The 22354-nt window shown below is 36.9% G+C and overlaps 1 protein-coding gene across 2 annotated transcripts in view; it reads left to right on the forward strand.

Moving 5' to 3' along the window:
* The first annotated feature begins 3768 nt into the window (after window positions 1-3768).
* Window positions 3769-22354, forward strand: part of ab (abrupt) — a 52529-nt gene continuing 33943 nt past the window's right edge. Inside the window, exons 1-2 of one of the 2 annotated variants that reach the window (XR_011033112.1) lie at window positions 3769-3931; window positions 5058-5198. The gene's annotated coding sequence lies outside the window, so the exon portion shown is untranslated. Of the gene's footprint in view, window positions 3932-5057; window positions 5347-22354 lie in introns of those variants that run through there. The other variant, XM_068295493.1, reaches the window with a different exon arrangement.

Below are 22354 nucleotides of genomic sequence, written 5' to 3' on the forward strand. Positions count from 1 at the left end.
TTCCAAATTTGATCTAATAGTTTTGTCCAGAGTCTTTAGTCAGGAGTTTAGTCAGGAGCATTAAAATTGTGACACTTCTGAGAAAGTTTAAGCCAGAGTCGAAATTTTGTAAAATGAATTTATCTCCAATTCGAAAGTAAAGGTATAAATCTATGCAACCTTCCAAGTTCATGAGGAATAAACATTTCTTGTACTTACCTTTAGTTTGGTTCTAACTTAGTGTGGGCTTTAGAAGTTTAAAATGGCAAAACGAGTAAATTTCTTAAACTCTCGAAATATAAACATCAAATTGTGGTTTATTTTGTTATCAGCTGAAAGTAAGTTTTCCTTTTCCAATTTGATGCAATGTTGGTTAATTTGATTTAAGATGTCTATATAACAAATAGTTTAAAGAATTTAAGAAAATTTTCCCTTACTAACTACTAAAATCACTTAAATATCCAATGGATAAACTAAAATTCTTTCATATAGATTAATAAAGATGTACATAGATATCCGTTTGGGCTAAGGTCTTGGGCATTTTGACAAGCTGCAAACACTTTTTTTTTATATTGAATGAAGATTTCAAAGAGAATCAGATTATATAGCTCAGGAAGTCATAAAGCTTGCTATAACTTTGGTCGAAAAAAACTTACAGAGGGGGATCGTAACGCCCCCAATGGGAAGCTGATGGCAAATGCATCTGCATCTTTATTAAACGCGACAAACAAAATAAATTTACGTGTAAAAACACTCGAAACAAAAACATCAAATTGTCGCCGCGGTGGCTATAAACATGGAGCAAGAGAGAACGAGAGAGAGAGAGAGAGAGAGGGGAGAATGCAGGCAGCGGCTAATGTATCTAATAGATACACGACAGCATGTCAAACGCTTCCAGCGAAGCATTAAGCAAGTATCTATGTATGTCTGTGGGGCGAGATTTCGTTCCGGTCTCAACCGAAACGGGTGACTGGGATGGGCGTGAAGGATGGAAGGATGGCGGGGGGTTGGAGGTGTAAGAGGGTGTGTGTGTGTGTGGAATCGGTAGCGGAATGCATGCAGTCTCCACCTCGTGAGTTTCTAATTAACATTGGGATTGTAGTACACTTTTAATTTATATCTTATTGATGCCAGCGACATTTGTATTTTTATTTTTACCAAAATGTCCTCCCTCCCCCGCCCCCATTCCCCGGTATGTAGCCAGTATAGGGCACTTCCACGTTATTGCCCAAAGCCAGAGGGCCCACCGGCAGGAGGGTGGGGGGAGCATGAGGTGGCAGTGGCAATAGTGAAGAAATGGGAATGCGTAAGCGTTCTGCTCTCGTCTCTTGAGTGGAATGTTATTTTTATCAAAAATTGTATAAATCGAGAATTTATATGGAATAGGTGTCGCATTTGTTGTTGTTGTTGTTGATATTTTGGGTATAATTATTGTTAATATTTGTTGTTGCTGTTCTCTTTCTGTTGGTTGTTTGAGATGTTGCTCTTGTTGTTGTTATTTTTTATCTATATTCTAATTAAAATATTCGTACGATCACAAAATTTTCTTCGTCTTCGTTTTAATTCTTTTTTTTCCTTCTTCATACACACACACACACATACATACACCGAAAATGTATCTTGTACACATTTTGTTTTCTTTCAATTCCCAACAGAAATTGCTAAATAAAATATAAAACAAGCACCAACAACTAGACTCGTGGGCGGCTTAAGTTTATTTTTATTATAAGTATCAAAAAAAAAAAAGTATTTAAAATTTGTTCTTATATTTGTTTTGTTCGCATATTTGATGCTATTTGCGTATTAATTTTTCAATCATTCTCAAGAGCCAAACAAATTTTGAATCTGATAATGCAATGGAATTCATTTGAATAGTCCAATATATTTTTGAAAGGTGTCCGATCAGAAAATTCAGATTTTATGATTTCAAAAGTTTTGTAATTTTCAATCTTGGCCTTTTGTCATTATGAGAATATTTTAAAATTTCAGGATTCCTCAGTTATTGGGCAAAAAAAAAAGTGGAAAATGTTTATAATGTCAATTGATTTTCCATCTCTCGAATAGTTTATCAACACAGAAACTGAAAATAAGATATCACTTAACTAGATCTCTGCTTAAATTAACTACTAGTAACACGATTGATGATCTCATCTCTCGAGTAAGCATAAAGTTTAAGTTTACAAAAGTATATTTAGCTCCAGATACCAGTTGACATATACTAAAAAGTTAATGTTTGCTCATTTAGTATAAAGTTAGTTAGTTAAAGACCCGTCAAAATGTTTTCTACCATTTTTCAATATTAAAATATGATCCAATTAAAGACATGTCCATCCCTTCTTCAGTCTAGATCAAGACCAACTTATTACAGACCTTTTTGATAATTGATTTAATATTCTTATTTTGATTGAAGTTATTTTATTCAATCATATATTTGTTGACTTATTCTTCTTATAAGTTTAAAACAAGTTTTATAAAGTTTAAAACAATTTTTGAGATTTATCGAGTTGCTAATTAAAATGCAAAAAAAGTTGTTGGGTGTTAAAGCAAAAGGAACACTGAGAGGCATGTATTTCCCGGATATCCCAAAGGAAAAATCACTTCTTAATGCCTGATTGATTACACAGAAACCTGGGGTTACAAGGGGTTAATAAGGTGATATTAATATTTGGTCTAAGCAAACACTTCAAAATTATAATATTCTTACATTGTGATAAATTAAAGTTTCCAATACAAATTTCAATTCAAATTAGATAAGATTAAGATTAAATGCAAATTTCCATTTTTATCATCAGTTTTCCGGGTCAAAATGCATATTAGAAAATCACTTTCCCTTGTGAAAGTAAGAACATAAATGAAAATCGGTCAATAATGATTCGCAATGATTATGTTTTTTTGGCAAAAAATTTAGGATTTTGAGAATTTCAAGATTTTGTTGCAGATTAAAAGATATTATTCTAACGTAAAAATACGGACATGAATTTTCCAAGTGCTTCATAAATTAGAACTTTACGAAGTTAAGGTTTAGATACTTGGAAAACTTTGATATTATTTCAATTATTATTTCCAATTCCAATCCAAACTTGAATTTAAAAGCATTGAAATAATATTTCACTTTAGATATTTGGCTAAGTTAAAAGTTTTTGAGATTTACTTTAATATTTTTCTTATAACTATAATTGAATGAACATTAAATTAACTTTTTAGTGATTCTTTTTAAAAATGTTTTGAGTATATTATAAACAAAACAAAATGGTAATTAAAAAACTTCCATGTATTTACACGTTTAGGGCATCAAATTTAAATCAAACTGAGTACTAATCAAAAAATTGTCAAACGAGACTGATTGTTGCCAATATCCAGTTTTGATTAACAGTGGAATTTTTTATTGTTTTTGTTTCTCATAGAGTTTCAAAATGTTTTATACAAAACGTGCCGTGGAAATATGAAAACCTTCTAGACCTGATGTCTGCTTGTAAATGGCCAAAGAATGTTTAGCTCAATGCGAGCGTTACATCGAATTCAAGCAAATGTATGATGTACGCTCTGATGTACATGCTTAGTGGTGGGTGGCCCCGTTGCCAACCGAATTCGAGAGCGAACATGTTCGAATCGTATGCTCGTATGCAACGCAACTTGTGGATACGAATTGTAGCTGCGTATCTTTCGGATATTTGTTGTCTTCATTGCTGTTGTTGTTGCTGTTGACTTGGCGCTGTCGGGTAAGACCGAAACAAGAAACAAGAATTCTTATTACGCTGTCGGGATCTCAGTACATTTTCAGCAATCAGGCGGGCAGCAAGTGTCGTGGTTCAAGTGCGGCTTAAAAATTCATCTCTCTCAATCTCTTGATTGCCTGACTTTTGTGATTTGTTTTGGTTTTTGTGGCAAATAAGAGACAATTGCAACAACAGCAACACCAACAAAACAAATCGAGTGAATTAAGTGAGAAACGGTAATAATAAACGAAAACAAAAACAAAACAAAATAATCATAAACCAGTGCAACAAAATGCAAAAGCAAATGCAATGCAATGCAAAATACAAAAACCACAACAACATAGAAAATACAAAATTTTATTAAGCAAAATTTTGTACAACAATTTCGAGTGCAATGACAATTAACTAAATCAGTGACAATTTGCCTCCTGCGGCTAATACACAAACAAACAAACACACGCACACGCACACACACACACACGCAAAGAAAATGCAATTTTAACAACAATTTGCAATGAGAGTGACAGCAACAACAACAACAACTATTTACGCGACGGCAATTTGGCTTAATGTGTAAATAAATTCAACGTTTGCTTTTGCTTGCTGTTGTTATTATCATTCTTTCTTTCTTTTTTTGTTGTTTCTCCTTTTTACAACCTGATTTTTATGAATGAATGCAGCAGCCGTCATCATCACCGCCAGCGTGGAGGGTGGGACGGGGGTAGTGGGTATGGGAATCGCGTGCACAGGAGCGAAATCTGAATGTGCCGACGCCAATTGATTGTTGATCGGGTTTTTTTGTGAGTTTTTATTTTGATTTTGATATTCAATGTCCCCATAGAACCGGGGAGACAAAATCACCGTTACGCCTCCCCCAAAAATTCTGTCTGCTGTCACTGCTTGTCGTTGACGTTGTTGTTGTTGTTGTTGTTGGCTGTCAGTGGCTGTCGTCGTCAGTGTCGTCGCGACTACAATTGTTGTTGTCGTTGCAAAATTAATAACGGAAGTTGTGCATTTTATTAATAAAAAACGAACAAAAATTCACACAGATTCACAGAATATCCCGCAACAGAAATCAGAACAGCAAGCAGAGCAGAGCACACACACACACACACACACAATCAAAAAGCAACAACAACAACAACAAAACAAATTCAAAGAAACAAACAAAAGCAAAAATCACAAAACACTAAAGTGCATTTGCCCCTTCCCTCCCCCATTACCAATTTGATATTGTTCTTATGTTGCTGTTGTTCTTGTTGTTATTATTGTTGTCGTCGGACTGTCACTATTGCTCCATTTGATTGACAATTTATTGTTGCCTCGCTTCTAAATTTCTTCAGTTTCCATTTGTTTTTGCAGCGTAATTTGAACTCAAAATTCAATAATTACCGCCAAAATCTTAAAAGTAAATAAAAAATTTCACAAAATTAAGCAGCCGAAGAATACAAATTCAATCCATCATCATTAAAATCTATTTCAAATAATAAGTGATTCAAGTGTAAAAAAAAATTAAGTAAAATGAAATTGAACTAATAACCAATTGGACCAAGTGTTAAGCTAAATAAATACTTAAAAAAAATATATAATAAATACGTAAAACACAAAAATTTGGAAATTTTAAAATCTCATTAAAGGACAAAGATCAGTGGTAAGTTTAGAAATAAATTAGTTATTCATTATAAATTGAAAAATGAATCAACATGGAAATTTTTGGGAATTCTTTAACTTTCAAGTTCCTATTGCATACTTTCAAGGGCGAATTGCAAACATTTTACCTAACATAGAGAAAATTCCAAAATATTTTAAATTCTTAAACGACAATAGATTTCTAAATAGAAACTAAAGTTAATTACCCAATTTAGTTTACTCTTTAATTTGCAAAAGCTTTTGAACAAAACAGAAACTAAATTAAAATGAAATAGTTGTCTTTTAAACAACATTTGCATTTGCTCATTTTTAAAAGTAACGTTTATTATTATACTTTTTAAGGTAAAATCTCAAAGAAAGTAAAAATATATTGTATGATTCTACTTAACTAAATGTCTAGTCAGCAAACAGACAATATTTTCCATAGCCAATACTTGGTTTAACCTTTTTTAATAAAACATACTTATTAACTTATGATTTAGATAATCTAGATCTACATACAAAAGTTATAAACGCATAAAATCATCTTGAAATTTGTTAATATTTATATATTATATATATGTATATACAATGCCATCTAGTTTGGAAATAAATTTCAAATATAATGCAATCATATCATATACTTGACACTCTGACAATTAAGATTCGTCTAAAACAATCGATAAAGATTTTGTTTAAAATTCAAAACGAATTAAATGTTTTATGATTAGTTTCCATGCAAACCGGAAGCCAAATTAGATACACTGCATTTTGCATATCACTGAATCATATATGTATTCTTTTTGAGACAATCATTCAACTTCCAAATGACATTTCGATATATTAAAATATCACAGTAAACCAAACAAAACAAAACAAAATTAATTAAGCTAAATTGGCTTAAAGTAATTTTCAAGACTTGTTTATTAAAAGATCTGCCACGAACTTGTATTGAAGGCTATATAGTATAATTATTTGTTAAACCAAATCTTATTGATGTATTAGGAAGAAGTAAATTTTATAAAGATTGAAAAGGTTTCATTTAGTTAAAGGTAACTTGGGTAGTTCTTCTTTCATACCTTTTTAATTACATTTTAATAACAATTTAACCTTGTTAATTTCTTAAGTTAAAGGTAAATTTTATAAAGATTCAAACTAAATGTTCAAACTAGTATTTTATATATTTTGTTATCTTATATTATCTTGATGCATTAGCTTGTGGGAATTACTATTAAAAAGTAATAGATGTAATTAACTAGCTTTTCATGCATTTTTTGGCATTTTGTTAGAATGTTTTACATGGTCAAAAAAAGAAGATTCCAGTTGAAAACCATTTCGACTTTAAAAGACTTCATTTTATGAACATTTCACGCAAAAAATGTTCCAAATTTGGAGTAAATTTGAAATTCTACAGTTCTATCTGATCTATCTATCGATTTGATGCAAGTTCTAGCTAGTTTTAAATAGTTTCCTATTTTGTTGTTTATTTTCTAAACTTATTTTTCAAAAGATCTCAAAATTGAGAGTAGATTTCATTGATATCTGTTTTACACACTTATTGCTAATACATCTATTATTTTCATTTAACAATTTTAATGGAATAGGCATTAGTTTATGGCTTATACCAGTTTACACCCTAATGGTGTAAACCTTTTGGCCACAATTCATAAATCAAAATTGCCAAACAACAACATGTGCACAGTAATTGTCTCTACAAATAGCAATACCATGGTAATGAAAGCTAATGAACGGAGCAATCTTCCGTCCGTTATACGACGACGCGTAAGTGTAGTTTCCTCGCCTCGACTTAATGTTGTGTTTAATTTTATATTTTTGGTTTTTTTTTTTTGGCCTATCGTCGACTCCAGCATCCCAAAACAAATACCAAAATACTTACATACTGTGAAACAAAAGAATGCAGGAGAGGTGAACAATTAACGCGTCGCTGTAATTACAGCGAATGGCGGGGTTAGTAAAATGTTTGAGAAACACACACACACACACACACACACGGAGAGAAGAAGAAGAAAACACCTTAAACAAAAAATTAATAATCAATAACCCGCTAAAAGGTGATGCTTGGAGAATTGAGTTTAGCGACTTGGTCGAGTTGGCCGTATTGGTTGAGGCAATTTTATCGGTCATTGAACGAAAAACAAAGATTCAGAAAGCTAGCGAGAGGGGATTCCCCTCCTTGGTCTATGGCAAAAACTTTGCTTAGATGTGATCGGTTTTTTTTGGTTAATTACCAAGACCAAGTCCAAGTCGAAGCCAGTTCAAGCCGTTAACCGTTGCCAAAGAGTATGCGTGTGTGTGTGTGTGTGTGTGTATGGCTAATTACATGAAAACAAGTGATTTGCGTGTGCCTTTGCCTCTAGGTTTTGGCCCCCAACTCCAACTCCAATTGCCAGTTACCAGTTCCGTTTTTTTTTCCATTTTCTGGTGTGTTCCCGCGTTCCTTGTATAATTTTCAAATCGCCAACTTGCGGGCTCTACCCCATTACTGGCTAATTAGCAAAGCGAGAGCGAATCTTTCTCTAGAGGAGGAGAGGGAGGGAGGAAGGGAGAGCTAGAGAGAGAGAGCGAAAACTTGACATTCGCTGCAGCTCTACACTTCTCTTCTCTCTCATTGATTTTGCCATAAAAAAGAAAAATGCGGGGATGCGTGTCCCTGCCAAGTGACCTTTAGATGGCGCCTTCATCTTCTGCTCCTTTCGCTGGGACCAACATACAATTTATCATAAAAAAATAAAAGTTTTTGGCTTTTTCTACGCGAACCCTTTCATTGGACTTTACCATTTCTTCCCCCCTGTGGTCAACAGAACCAAAAAAAGGAGAGCCTGGACAATTGGCGCCGCCGCTGCTGCTTCTGCTTCTGCCTCTGTCGCTGCTATGCGTTCTAGATAAATAAGCATTCTTAATTATCCTTTTGCCTTGTCTTGGGCGAAGCACAGAATGTTATAAACAATGGAAACCGCGCACTTAATGCGTTTTCTGTTTTCAAAAAAAGCAACAACAACAACAACAACAATGCGAATGGCCAAGTATTTTTCTTAATTTTTTTCAGTATTTCATTTTTTTCTTCTTTCTTGTTGTTGTTCTCGCGCGTCCGGGCGAAAAGAAAATGTTTTTATTGCCTGCGAAAAAGGGTATAAAATGGTCTCTCCCCCATCCTTCATCCTTCAACGATGCCAACAAGCACCATTAGTCGCAATGCGGTGGGTCGCCTCCACACCAAGATGTAGATCTGTGTGTATACGACCCGGCAACTCATAAATTGTCGACCGAAAATGGGGAATCAAATATAAGTATGAATATATTCAAAGTACAAACCGAAAAAGAGTGGCCACCAGTAGATGAAGAATCATCATCAAGAGTGTCAATACATATGTATGTACATGGAGTGGTTTGTGCCGTCGGGAACAGAGAGAGAGAAAATGTTGATATGCCCCTGACAGGTCATGACAGGCGAGTGACTTTTCAAATTTTTGCCTTCATAGTGTGTGTGATTCTAGGTAAATTGTGCTGAGCCAATGTCTAATTGCAGGTCCTGTTTTTCTTTTGCTTTGCAAGTCCTCGAAGGACACATTGAGTTTCAATTGTTTCCTTTTTTATGCACAATTGTTTTCTTTGCTGGCGCCAGATTTTTTCATTTTGTGTGCCTCATGAGTTGGCACAAAAAACTCCATAATCTCCATGACCTCTGTAAATAATGATGAAGGAAACAAAATACGAAATTAGAAATGCACTCAATTGAGTATATGAAAATCCTTACATGTATGTACTTACCTTTTTACACATTATTTTCATAAGGTGATTCGACACTTTTCGAATTGTATGTAATTGAAAGATATTGAAATTGTAAATAAGGCAAAAATTTCAAAGAAATCATATGAATTTTAAGTACTATAACTAACTCGAATGAATGGTTGATCAGGTGAAACAACTTTCCCGCAGATATCTTAAGAGTTTTTTATCTATTACTGTCAACTTATGAAATGAAACATCTGTGTGTCTAGAGTGTCCTGGCCCGTAATCTAAAAATCTAATTCTAACTCATTTTATAGATATCCGACAAACTCTATGGTCATCTGTGATCTGTTCTTATGAACGCTAAGACCTTAAAATTATAAACTGAAGATTCCAATTTCCTTGAATCCCCAATGATGGGTTTCTGATTTCCAATGTTAACACGTTAACCACTTTAGTAGATCTTTTAAAGATCTGTAATCAAAATTGTCAGCTGATTGGATCTGTGTTTAAACAGGATGGACAATATTTGTTGCATACTTCTGGGAGTTGTAAATGATATTTGAGGCAGATGAGTTAAAAGAAAGTAACGTTAGATAGCCTTAAACTTCTTTAATGACAAGCCCCAAAAATTGATTGCAATGCATTTTATCTATGTGTGTGTGTGTGTGTGTTTTAGTGTGTGCCTTATGCTGCTTAGTTTTATCAAATGCAATTTTCTAACGCAGTCGCACTTTCAACAGCAACAGAGACAGCAGCGGAGGCGCCAACGTTAACGCTAGCAGCAGCAACTGCAGCAGCAGCAGGACGGACCCTGCCAACAACAATTGCAATTTTAAGTGAAAATAAAATGCCTGACAACAAGAACAACAACGCACAGGGAACCAACAACAATAAAAGCCTAAAACCTAATAAAAATTCAAATTAACATTTGAAAGAGCAAGCTAGCGAATGGGCTAACAGCAGCAATTGAGTATGTTTATATATGCTAGACAGAGAGAGCAATAGAAATAGACAAAGAGAGAGAGAGAGAGATGAGTAAAAGCCAGTGTGAGTATGAGAGAATGCAAGAGAAAGAGTACCGTTTGGCTTGTTGTTGCTAAAACGAGAGAGCGAGTCTTAAAAATCAAAAGAGAGCGAGAACGAGCACATGAATGCGACAGACAGAGCCCGAAAAGCTTATGAAATTCTATTAATTTTTGAACAAAACTGAATGTAATCCACCAAGTCCCCCGCCCCCGCCCCACCACTCCACCCGACCGCACACACTGACCACTCATCCACACACAGCCGCCCACTCACTGGCTGCAGTTTTCTAATCGCCCATCGACCGAATGTCAGCAACAACAACAGCAACTGCATGGAACCCTATGAAATGAATTTTGTTTTTGTTTTTTCTTCTTTGCGTATACATACATATATATATATACATATATATATATATATTTTGTTGCATTTTGTTTGTGCATTTCATATTGTTTTTTTCTTTCGCTCTCTCTCTCTCTTTCTGTCTCTGTCGAATGAACTGTGCTTGTTGTTATTATTATTGTTTTTTTTGGGTGCTGTTACGGTTGTTCTGTGAGTGCAGATTGCAGACACTGGCATAATAATGCAATTTGCCAGCTGCCATCACACCGAGCCCCAAACAAGCAACGAGCCCACTCCGCCCCCCCCACACACACACACACACACACACACATACTAACACATTGATGCCATTATTGGGAGTGTAGTCGACGTCACGCGCCAAAAAGACGTTGTCGGCGACCGACCATGCCGTCGCTTCGGTCTGTCTGTCTGTCTGTCGGACTGTCACTCACACACAACCTGCAATGCTGCTGCCACCTGCAGGCACACACACAGACACAGGCGAAACTGTTTTCTGCTCTCTTTTTGCTCTCTCTCTCTCTTTCTGTCTGTCTCTTATGCTCCCATTTTGGATTGCATTTTGCTGGTTTACTCTTTGCCCCACCCACCCCCCTCTCTATATACGCGCATCTGTTGTTGACGCCGTTACGTGCTGGTTGTGATTTTTTTCTGCGTTTTTTTTTTTGTTTCTTTCCTCTTTTTGCCTTTTTTTCTTTGCGATTTTTGTTTTTGTCCTTTTTTTCGCGCAGTTGCGAGTTTTCCACACACACACACACACACACACACAGACTCACACATACAGAGATACAAAACAGCTGAAAAAAGCACGTGTCATCGTCGACATTGTCTGCGTTTTCTGCTGTTTTTCTTTACACGCTCTTACACCTAAAATCACCCACATCCAGCAACAAACAAACATCCTCTCCCACCCGATTTTCATGGTCGTATAAAGATTTCCTGGCTGTTTTATTTATTGAATTAGTTTTTTTGGGTTTCTTTCACCACAGGAGGGGGAAAAATGCCGACGGGAATGATGAATATACTCGCTAATACCCAAATGGAAGTTTTCCTAATCGGAAGGACTTTTGCAATGTACTTGGTATTCTTCTGTTACTGCATTGGCAGAAATATTGATTCTATTCTTCGATTTGGCGGCCTGCCAAGCTCAAAGTCGTTTTGTAAGAAGGCAACCGAGAAGACAGCAACTAGACGGCAAAAGACTTCTTAAGCCAAACAGACACACACATACAGAGTGGGGGGGACCATCATTACACCTTGCCATTACCCCCCAACCCAAAACAAAATAAAAAGGAACTTGGGCGTTTGTTCAAATTGTGCAACTTATTACTGCAGGCACTCTCTTTTCACGTTTCGCATCTCTTACTCATACTCTCTTAACCACGCTTTGTCTCTTAAGAATTTGCCAATTTTCTCAGCTGAGGTTTGTTATTGTTTTTCTTAACATTTTGCCGGCTGGCGACCTCAATGGATATGAATATGAACGTTCTCCCCAACGCCCCTTACTGTGCCCCTCCCCCACCATCAACCAAGCGAAGTTAGTGAAGACCGAGATTCGCTCACTTGGCGCTCGGGTTGTACCCGATTGCAGTGTGCACTTCGTGTCGCTTCGAACCTGTTCGTCTGAGCTTAGAACTAATGTGAATGTGTGGGTGGGATGAGCGGGTGGTTGGGTGGTTTGTCTGTGTGATGGACAATATCCGGAAACGGAAATCATATTTGGGCAAGTTTCTATTTGTGCGAATTAGGGAATAGCTTGGGTTAGACTGAATCACTGACTTCCAATTGCTATGTTGTACAGTGTATACGGATCTGGACATCGATTCCTTCATTTAATGCATAACAACATCAAGAAATGGCAGCCAAAGATCGTAAATCGTATTCCGAAGGTGTGTCATTCAGAGTTATAAATAAAATTAACAACAAAACAGCAAAAACGGAAATATTTGCGATTGTCTCCTGTTCCATTGTCGTTGTTGTTGTTGTTGCTGTAATTAATGGCAAACAATTACACAAAAAGCAAAAACGAGGAGAAGAAACGTAAAAGAAGAGACCCCAAAACAAAAATAACAAACCCCAAGCTAAAGTGGAATTACAAAATAAAATGTGAAGAGCAAGTTAAAAAGTGAATTACCTGATAAAGGACAAAATGCGATTTGAGGTGTGTGTTTATTTTTTGCGTTCTGCCGGTGACTCTTACCCAGCCTTACCTTTCTTACACCCCAACCCTCCTCCTACGCCCACATTCTCAATAATCGGACCCATTCAATGCTTGTGTCTCCGTCTCAAAATGTATTCGTTGGACAGGTTAAAAGCCCCTGCACAGCATGACACTGAGACTCTCGACTGTAGGCACAGTGGAGCCAACCTGCCAACTGACCAAGTGTTAGAGGCAGGTTGTAATCATTCCCAAAATAGATCCTAGCAAATACTTTCCTCTTACTAACTTTCCTTAACGAGCTTGAAATGGAAATCAATCGAGATCATCTTTAGATGGTAAATGCTTCTCATGTCCCACTGTGCCTATCCTTTTATGGGGCGGGCAGAGGTTTCCAGTGTCCAGCTGACGCGCTTAATTAATTACGCGATTGTATTTGTGACTAACTGCCCACTCAACCTACACCCGCCCCCATACTCCCTCACCTCCTGGCTGATACCGACATTTGCTCCCCCGCTCTTGGGCCATTTCCACACAGTTGCGTATCGATGAGTTGCGCAAAGTTTTGTGGTAATGCAATCGCAGTTTGCCTCGGTTTGGCTTGGTTTGGCTTTGGCTTGGCTTGACTTGGCCGTAAGGACGCGTCACTGGGGAGATATTAATACCTACTTAAGCTTAACTGGACAGTTGGTACGATTGTTTCTTGTTCTTGTTCTTGTTTTGGGGTTTGTTCTTTGTTTTTTCCTGCTTTTTTTTCACTCGAATGTGATTCACGATACGCATAAATAAAACATTCGTGAATATTCAAATGGAGCAATGTGTACGACCATGCAATTTTCTTTCTTATGGGGTTCGGCTAGTTAGAACCTTCATGAAATTATAAAGTAAGAAATTTTTATTACCAAAAATTACAATGTGCGATGCATGTGGAAAACGGAAGCGGAGGAAGGGTTGCCTTTTGGGCCAGTCGATTCGAGGCGAGGCGAGGTCAACGGCAGGCTAATACAGCCCCTAGCCCAAGTGTGTATGTATGTATGTGTGTATGTAAGTAGGTGTAGGTGTGCGACTTTGTTCCTTGTTCCCTGTTCCTGCTATCCTCCGCAGATGTCCGCAGCTGTCTCTGGGTTCCATTCGTGAGGTTCGTCGTGAAACGTCCGTCGACAAATAAACACCCTTGACCAAGTGCTCGCTGGGGGGCTTCCAGGGTTGCCCTCCCCTTCTCACCATTATGGTTAATTTCATTAGAAATTCATAATTTCAGTTCAGTATTAGCCCATATGGATGTGTGTGTGTGTGTGTGTGTGTGTAGGGGCTGAGGCTCTGTTGTGGGCGTGACTTGTACATGTGTAAATGTTAGCAATAAAAAATATATATGTTTTTGCTGTTGTTGTCCTGAATAGACGACCCTTTCTAGTTGTTTTTTATTCGGGTGTAGTTGTAGTTGTTGCTATTGTTTTGTTTTTGTTGTGCCCTTATTATTGTCGTAATTTGTTTATAACGGTATTTATGAAATGGTCACAAGTCAACGCTTTCAACGCTGTCGCCCCTCCCCCCCACCCTGCCACACTCGCCCACATCTTCTGCCAGTGACACGCATTTGACCCACCCACCCCCCCCTTCAGTTAGCCCGTTGTTGCCCTGGACGCCTATCACCAATTATTCTTATTACGCCTATTACTTTTTAACCACTTTTCGTTGTTGTTGCTGTTGCTGTTGGAGTTGCTGCCCTTTTATGTTAATCGCGTTGTTTGGTTGGAAAACTCTTGTAACTTGTAATTGATATGCGTCCTTATCATGCAATCCATTGTTTTGGTCTCCAGCTTAAAACCAAACAAAACACAAGCTTAACTTGGCTTAGTTTAGACAATTCTCGTTAGTTAACCATAGACCAAATGATGTAAGAGCCTAGACACACACACACACATATACATATGCCTAGATCATAGACGTATTTAACAGAAATTTACCTACAAAAAGGGAAGATTCAAAGTTATCTCTATTAATATCAAAGGTGATCTATAAAATTTGATTCTGGAATAAGATTTTTGCAATCGAATTGACTTATGAACATGTTTATCTAACTTACTAACTATAACTAATCAGTTAATGCACTTAAAGAAGATCAAGAATGGTTTCCCACGAGGAATCTTTTGAATATTTATCAGGCAATAACAGATGGAAGTGGAATAGACCCTTGAACCCATAGTAACCCCTTTGCCTACGCCAATGTTGATGATATCTTGCAGTAAACATCTTTCAACTGTCTAAATATAATATATGTATATTCCACCAAAATAAAACAAGTGACCAATGGATTGTCTCGTCTCTGGCGGCAACAACCTTACCTCACCATACACACATACAAACACACACACACACACACACACACAGATAACATTTCTCTCATCTCTTGCCTTTGTCTAATTAATAAACTTTCACATATCTAATTTCCAAAAATAAAAACCTTTTCACTTGCATAGACAAACTACCATTTAAAATCGTCTTTGGGTTTATGTAAATTATCATTGAAAAATGTCGACAGAAAAATCGTAGTCAAACGTTAGGGACTATTTATGTAGTTGTTGTTGTTGTAGTAGTAGCTAGCCGATCAATTCAATGCTTGAGACTCGTAACTTGTGAACGATGGAATACCATAAGATACATGGATGAAAATGCCGTCGGCTGACCATGTTGGGGGTCTTGGGGGGAAGCCACTCTTCCCAGCGGTAGAGGGCGTGCTGCGAATCATATGAATAATTTATTGCATTTTGACAGTTAGACTTTAATTACAGCATTTCTATTAGTCAAGGGAACCGGAGAAAGTGCAACCGAATATGTTCGCATTATAATCCGGCCAAGATGTAAAATAATGGTATTTAATTTCTTGTTGACCTTTGACTTCTTTGCGCGCGCACAGGTAGAAAACAATTGCAAAGAGGATGTCGAATTAATTTGGGACAGTCTCTGACCTCTCTCTCTTTCTGTCTCTCTCTCTCTATCTATCGTAGTCTCTGTCTGAAAATCATAAAACAATAAATCTTTTTAATATCTCTCGTTGTGTCTCTTTTCTCATTTTCTTTCGGGGGCGTAGATTTTTTCCCTTTCAATTTCAGAATTTCTCACGTCCTTTTGCCGAGTACGAGATGTAGCAGATGTAGTAGATGCGGCTTCGGTGGTGTTTGGTGGTGGAGGCATTACTCAAGTTTTTGTGGATTTGAAGTAATAACTCAGTGCGTCATAAAAATTTTAATTGCTTTGGGTTTTTTTTCGTTTTTTGGTTCGGTCAGCCCAAAGTGCCAAAGCAGTTTTTGGTAATTAACATTAACCCGAAAACGTCCAAACACAAAGCGCCACCAAAGCAACAACAAGAACAACAAGAACAACAATTACACAACCGCCCAGGAGCCGTTCATAAGAACAATGAAGCAATAAAAATTGCAGCGCATAATTTTCAACTCTCCAACTTACAACCCTTTCACCCAATTTTCTCCTCTAGTTAACCCTTTTATTTTTTATTTTTGTTGTGCCAAAAAGATTTCTGAAATTTCCACGCGTATAAGTAATTAGTTGGCTTATTGTTTTTCCCCCAAGTTGAATGCTTTTGGAATATTTCTTAAACAGAATTTATGACTGAGACAGTATGGACAGTACTTTGGAAGTACTTTGAGTTTCAATTTTGACATGGTTTGCCATCAGAAGATCACAGATCCGCCCAAGAAAAGAAAACACAAGAAAATGCCGCTGTCATGCACGAAAATTTATTTTGTTCGGATTATCAACAACAAAAGAGCACAACTGGAAAAGAAAAACCAACCCGTATCACTGGAAAAATCAACACATGAATTGTTGCTGGTCAGTTGGCAAGAGGGCTACGATGAGGCTGAGTCAAGTGCTAAGTGGGTGCAATTAGAAGGACCCAGGTACAGCTACACCTACACACAGGTGAGGATGTTAGTTAGTTGGCAGTAGAAGAACCAGATGCAGGTAGTTGAGACTCCCTTGCCGGTAGCCCTTCAAACAGAGTGAAAAAAGGGCATCGTATTGAACACGAATCGGATCGAATTGAAAAAGAATCAAAGGGAGGCAATAAATTCTATGGCATTCGACACTTTTATCACCAGGTGCGTTTCTGTCCCCCTCCCACCACACCTTCCCCGACGGCTCCTTCTAAATCTTAGCTACATATACAAAAAAAGAGAAACAGTTTTTTTTTAGTCTAAAATGTGATTACAAATCAGTTTTGTTAATTGAATGTCGTGCAATTGAAGTGGCACCCCTTTCAGAGCCCCAAAGCCAGAGCCAAACATATGCCAGTTAATCATGATTTTAATAGAAACAAAGAGAGCGACCGTATATAGATTTTAATTTGGCATAATTGTGCCTGATGGTCTCAACTGAACTGCGATGATGATGATGGTAGCGAATTGCGTCGAGATTTGGTGAGGCGAGGGTTGTAGCAAAAGTCATCAAAAACTACATTACCCTTTATTTAAGAAGTGCTCATTCAACCCTCCGAACGAATGAAAAGCAATTGAAATTGGTCTAAGCTTTGGCAGGATGGCGGTACCTTAGCCTTTGCGAGGAGAAGATGAAAGACGAAAACCAAAAAAAAATCAAATATGATGATGAAATCAATTAACCAAATGGCGCAAGTACTCGGACTGACCATCATACGATCAATCGTTGACTATAGTTTGTTATCGTTTCATGTTGTTTTTTCGGCTTAATAAAGGCTGGCAAAAAGTAGCAATTAGAAAGAGAAATATAAAGAAAAGAAAAGAAGACCAAAAAAAAGCAAAGCACTTTGCATCAAAGGGGTACGTCATATGACCGCCATGCCACCAGCAGAATCACGCACCACCCACCACCTACCACCTACCCCACCCAATTTTGGAGACTAACCCATTGACTTTCATTCGGAGGAGCTTCAATTGTCTGCACTTGAGTTCAATTTCTTCGTTCTCGACCACGAAAAATGCTTTTAAAGCTCCCCACAGCGAAAGGAGAGCGCTGACAGAGGGGGGTAAAGTGGGGCAAGGGCTGATATTTGTCATAACTATAAATTTTATTAAGATTCAAATGTTCTGCGTACAAATTTAGATACAATTATTACTTACTTCAATGATGCCGAGAGAATGCGAGACAGAAATAGAGAGAGAGAGAGAGAGAATGCCGCACAGACAGAGATTCTTTTTTGATTCATTTTTGTCGAATTGCTGCTACTCTGCGGATGGCCCATAAAAATTCATGGCATGGGGTCGCAATAGAAGATGAAATTGACTAGAAAACCTAGAGAATATATCGAAAGCAAAGTTGGTTAGTTTTACTATCTCTTTTAGTGGGCCTTAGTATATCATATCAGAGATGGTGACCGCATTTGATGGCATCCGCACCCAACCAATTCCAATTGGCAGTATGTTTGACAAATGAAAATTACAGCGACTTAATTACTTTTAATAAAGACAACCAACCGTATGTAGAAATTTTCCTCTTCATTAGCAAAATAATAAAAAGAAAAAACAACAACTTTTTTGCATAATGCCTCATTATGCGATGGCAGTAAGTTGTGGGTGGACAGACTGGCTGACTGACTGACTGACAGTCCGTTGGTTGCCTTAATACATTCAAATTGAAAATTGATGAATTTTTCCGGTACGGGGCTGCATCTGTCTGGCTATGTGGCAGAGAGTCGAAGTCGAATACCTACATACATATATACTAGTATCTTGTAGTCGAATATCAATTAGTCTTTGAGGGGAGCGGCGATTATTGATCGCCCCTGATCGATATGCAGTCGACGAACAATCAATAGCAATCAGACCCAGTCGCAGTCGTGGGTCTTGTGTCTCTCTCTCTCTGTCTCTCTCTCTTATGTTGAGGAAATTACTACTAATAATAATGACTTTAATTGAATATTGCGCACTTCATTCATTTCTCGTTCTAAATTTGAATTTGAAAATACAAGAGAGGGGGGCGGGGGGGCAGCCAACGGGCAAAACCATCCACCATCTATCCAATGAGAGGAGCACATTATCCATTATAAACTTCCAATCGACCATAAACACTTGGGAGCGAGCACATGCACACACACACACACACACATCGACCGACTGACTGGCGGATGGGCAGACACAGCTGAGTTAGACCTGGAGCCGGTGATCGATTCGACAAGGGGGTAAACGGGTAAGGTACGGACTTTATATTTGGATACCGGGGGTAATGAAATCGGGCTCCACATGCCCCAAAAGATTCGCAGCGTACTTGCGTTGCTGTCCGCGTTGGTACCCACCTCCCCCCTGTCTCAGTCCCTCACTCTCTCTGTCTCTGTTCCCATCGAACAATTCAAGCATGAAAGCAATTTTTAATTTATTTTGGTTGAGCGCTTTATTTTCCTAAAATTATGACATAATAACAACGGCAACAACAGCATCACATACAACAGCAACAACAACAACACGAAGAATAAAAAACCTAATAATGTCATATGAAATTTATCGTATCCCAAACGAGTACCCCAATGATGAGGGGGCGAGTGAATTATAAGAAAGAGGCAAAGAGGGGAGCCGGGGGCAACGTGGGCAACGCCTCCGTCCGTGTAGTAGGATATATATTTGGATGCCGCAAACACCTTCCGCTTCACAAATCAGCGCATGTGGGGAGAACGAGTGATGAACTCAAAAAGCTACTGACCAGGTTTTCGTGTTTCGTTCGGTTAATGTTATAATTAACTCAACTAAAACGCCACGCGCAAAAAGTAATTTATGAAAAGCAGAAACTATATATCGATCTAACAGTTTCTTGACTGCAAATCATCATTCAAAATAGATCAACATAATTATGCACCAAGTGTGTTGAAACTAGTAAGTGTAGATACATTCTCAACATGGATTACATCACATTTCAAACTAAAGCAGGAATCAAAATAAAGATTTGCCTATAAATAGCTGAGAAAATGGAGTAAAATGAGAAGAAAGTACGAACTTTGAGCCTTCTTAAACTGATGAACAAGAGAAAGAAAGAAGAGCACAAAAATTGGATAGGATGGGCTTAACTCCTTTTAGTTCTCTACTCAATACTTATAGTAACATTTCACAAGCAAAAATCCAAATTTGAATAGATTTCTTGAAATTTAGTTGTAATTTTCAACAAGTTTTAGCTTTGAGCTTTAACTTTTGGGGTCTTTCACAAAGTTTTCTTTCAATGGTATACACAAAGCCAAACTGTTGACCTTTTTGACGTCAAGTTAGCCAAAATTCCATATAATTAGCAAAACAAACAAAGAGAAACCTTTAAAGCTTAATACTGATCTCTAGGTTTAGAGAGCGATAGATAGATCTTTGAGACTCCAAAAATTCCCAAAAACCTTTTTGGAACTAACATTATTCCATATGTATTTTCTGTTAATCTGGCCCTTAAGAACTAGTTAGATTTCAATTAATTTAAAACAAATAGATTAAAGAGAAAAGTGTTTTAGAAAAGAAGTTGAAATAAACTTTATTGGACTACAATGAAATCGAAAGTGAAATTGACTAAACGAATCACATGTAATCTCAATGAAAAAGTTTAAGAATTAAAGCTAAGAATATCACGATTCTATTGCCTAACATTCTAGAATCTAGATAATACTTTTTGATCTCAAAAATATAAAATTCATGAAATTTATGGTAAAAGATCTTTAAATTGCCAGATACTTACAAAAAAGGTACTACTATCATAATGACTTCCCTTTAGTTCCCTTTTTTTAAGGTTTTCTTAAAGATAAGTTTCAATGATTCTATGTTAAGACGGCAGATGATAAATGTTTTTTGTTTTTAAATGTATAACCTTCTTTTTGCAAAATGTTTAATAATTAGTCCATACATAGTAGATGGCTATACACTGTGGGCGAAAAAGATGGTCTAAGTATGTAAACACGATCATTAAATAAAACAATTTAAATAACGAAACAATACAGCAACGAAAATTAGCAGCAAGAGAGACACACACACACACACACACACAGACAACTTGGAAGAGAGAGAGACGAGAGCTAAATACAAATAGAAATAGAAAAAGAAAACAAGTTAACCAATGAAATAAACGCAAATTTAATGACAAAAACGCGAGCGAGGCAACTTTTGGCCAATACGCGTTTTCCATTGTGCCGCGACGGCCACGAACATTGGCCAGGTACTTTACAAGCAACAACCAACTAGTTGTTGTTGGTGGGGGAGAGAAGGGGGTTTAAGAGATCGGACAGCAAAACGAAAACTACAAAATGGAATACACAAATATACACAACAAAAGTGTATAATGGAATAAAAAGAAATAAGAAACGACAACATTTTTTTTTTTTTTATAAGATTTAGATGATGGCAGTTTTGTGAGAGCAAGAGCGAGAGCGAAGTACTTACAGCTCTTCTTATGTATCTGTATCTTTGTATATATATCTCTATTGTAGGCATCTATTGTATATATTAAAAGTTGCCACGATCGTCAGACAAAATAAAATAAAATGTACAGGTATCTTTAACTATGTATATTTGTATGTATGTATTTAGTTATTATACTCGACTCGTTTTTTTATTGCTTTTCGATACTTGCGTCGCGTCGTCGTGGTCGTCTTTGACGATTTTAGTAGTTTAGTTTCGGAATACCAAAGGGAAAATTAATGCCTAGATAGATCGGAGGTATGTATGTATGTGTGTGTGTGTATGTATCTTAAAGATACACGTTGTGATACATTGTTGGAGTGGGGCAGATAGTTGCTTTCTCTTTGTGTTAATTGTATTCAAATAATGATGATGCTGTCTCTTCTGCTGCGTGGTCGTGTGTTTGTAGTTAGTTGGCATCTCGAAATACTTCTTTGCTTTGCTTTGGCTAATTTAATTTATGGCCAGTTTATGTTAATTTCAATACCATTTAGTTTTTCAGTTGTTTTCTTACTCTAGGCTACTTTTCTTCCCCGCTCAACAACTTGAATTCCCCCTTGAAAAGCAAAATGCGTTTCATGATAAACTCACATTTTGTTAGTCGTCGTTGTTGTTGTTGTTCTTGTTGGCGATCAATTTCTGTATCTCTTCGTATTTTATTTTAGCTTATATTATTTTTTTTTTTTTTGGTTTCTGTTTTCGGTTATTTCTTCTTTTGTCGTTTTCTCAATATTAACAATTTTTATTGTAAGACAGTTCATTGACATTCTCTGTATCTCTCCCTCTCTCTGTCTCTCTCTTTCTCTGTCTCTATGTATTTGTATTTTGGTCAAAGAAAGTTTGAAACTCTTTTTATTTTTTTTTTTTAAGTGCCTCCAACGGCATTTGCATAAATTTGGCCACATTTCTTGCGCATGCGAAACCGTTCACATAGCTCCATGGACCAACAAAAAATAAGAAGCCAACTAATTGCGGCCCATTCAGATGCCTATCTGTACCGACCCGCCCCATTAAGAGCGTCATTTGGTTTAAGTTTGAAATTAATTAGGACAGGTTGGTCGTCATGGCCAAAAGAACTGCGTGTTGTGGGTGCCCAACAAAACTAGAAACAACAACAAAAGTAACAACAATGACATTAAATAGATTTCTTTTTGTTTAGTTTTTCAAATGAACTAATTTTGCTTTTTCAAAAGTTCGGAGCTTAAATTCTACTCAGATCCCTGAGATCTTACTTTTCCTTGGTCTTATATCACTCTTTTAAAGGAAGATCAGTCGAAAATTCCCATTCAAAACGTATTTTTTTTGCATTTCTCGACTCAAAGGGT

Source organism: Drosophila tropicalis, unplaced genomic scaffold (genome assembly GCF_018151085.1).
Source record: "Drosophila tropicalis isolate 14030-0801.00 unplaced genomic scaffold, ASM1815108v1 contig_845, whole genome shotgun sequence".
Taxonomy (NCBI): Eukaryota; Metazoa; Arthropoda; class Insecta; order Diptera; family Drosophilidae; genus Drosophila; species Drosophila tropicalis.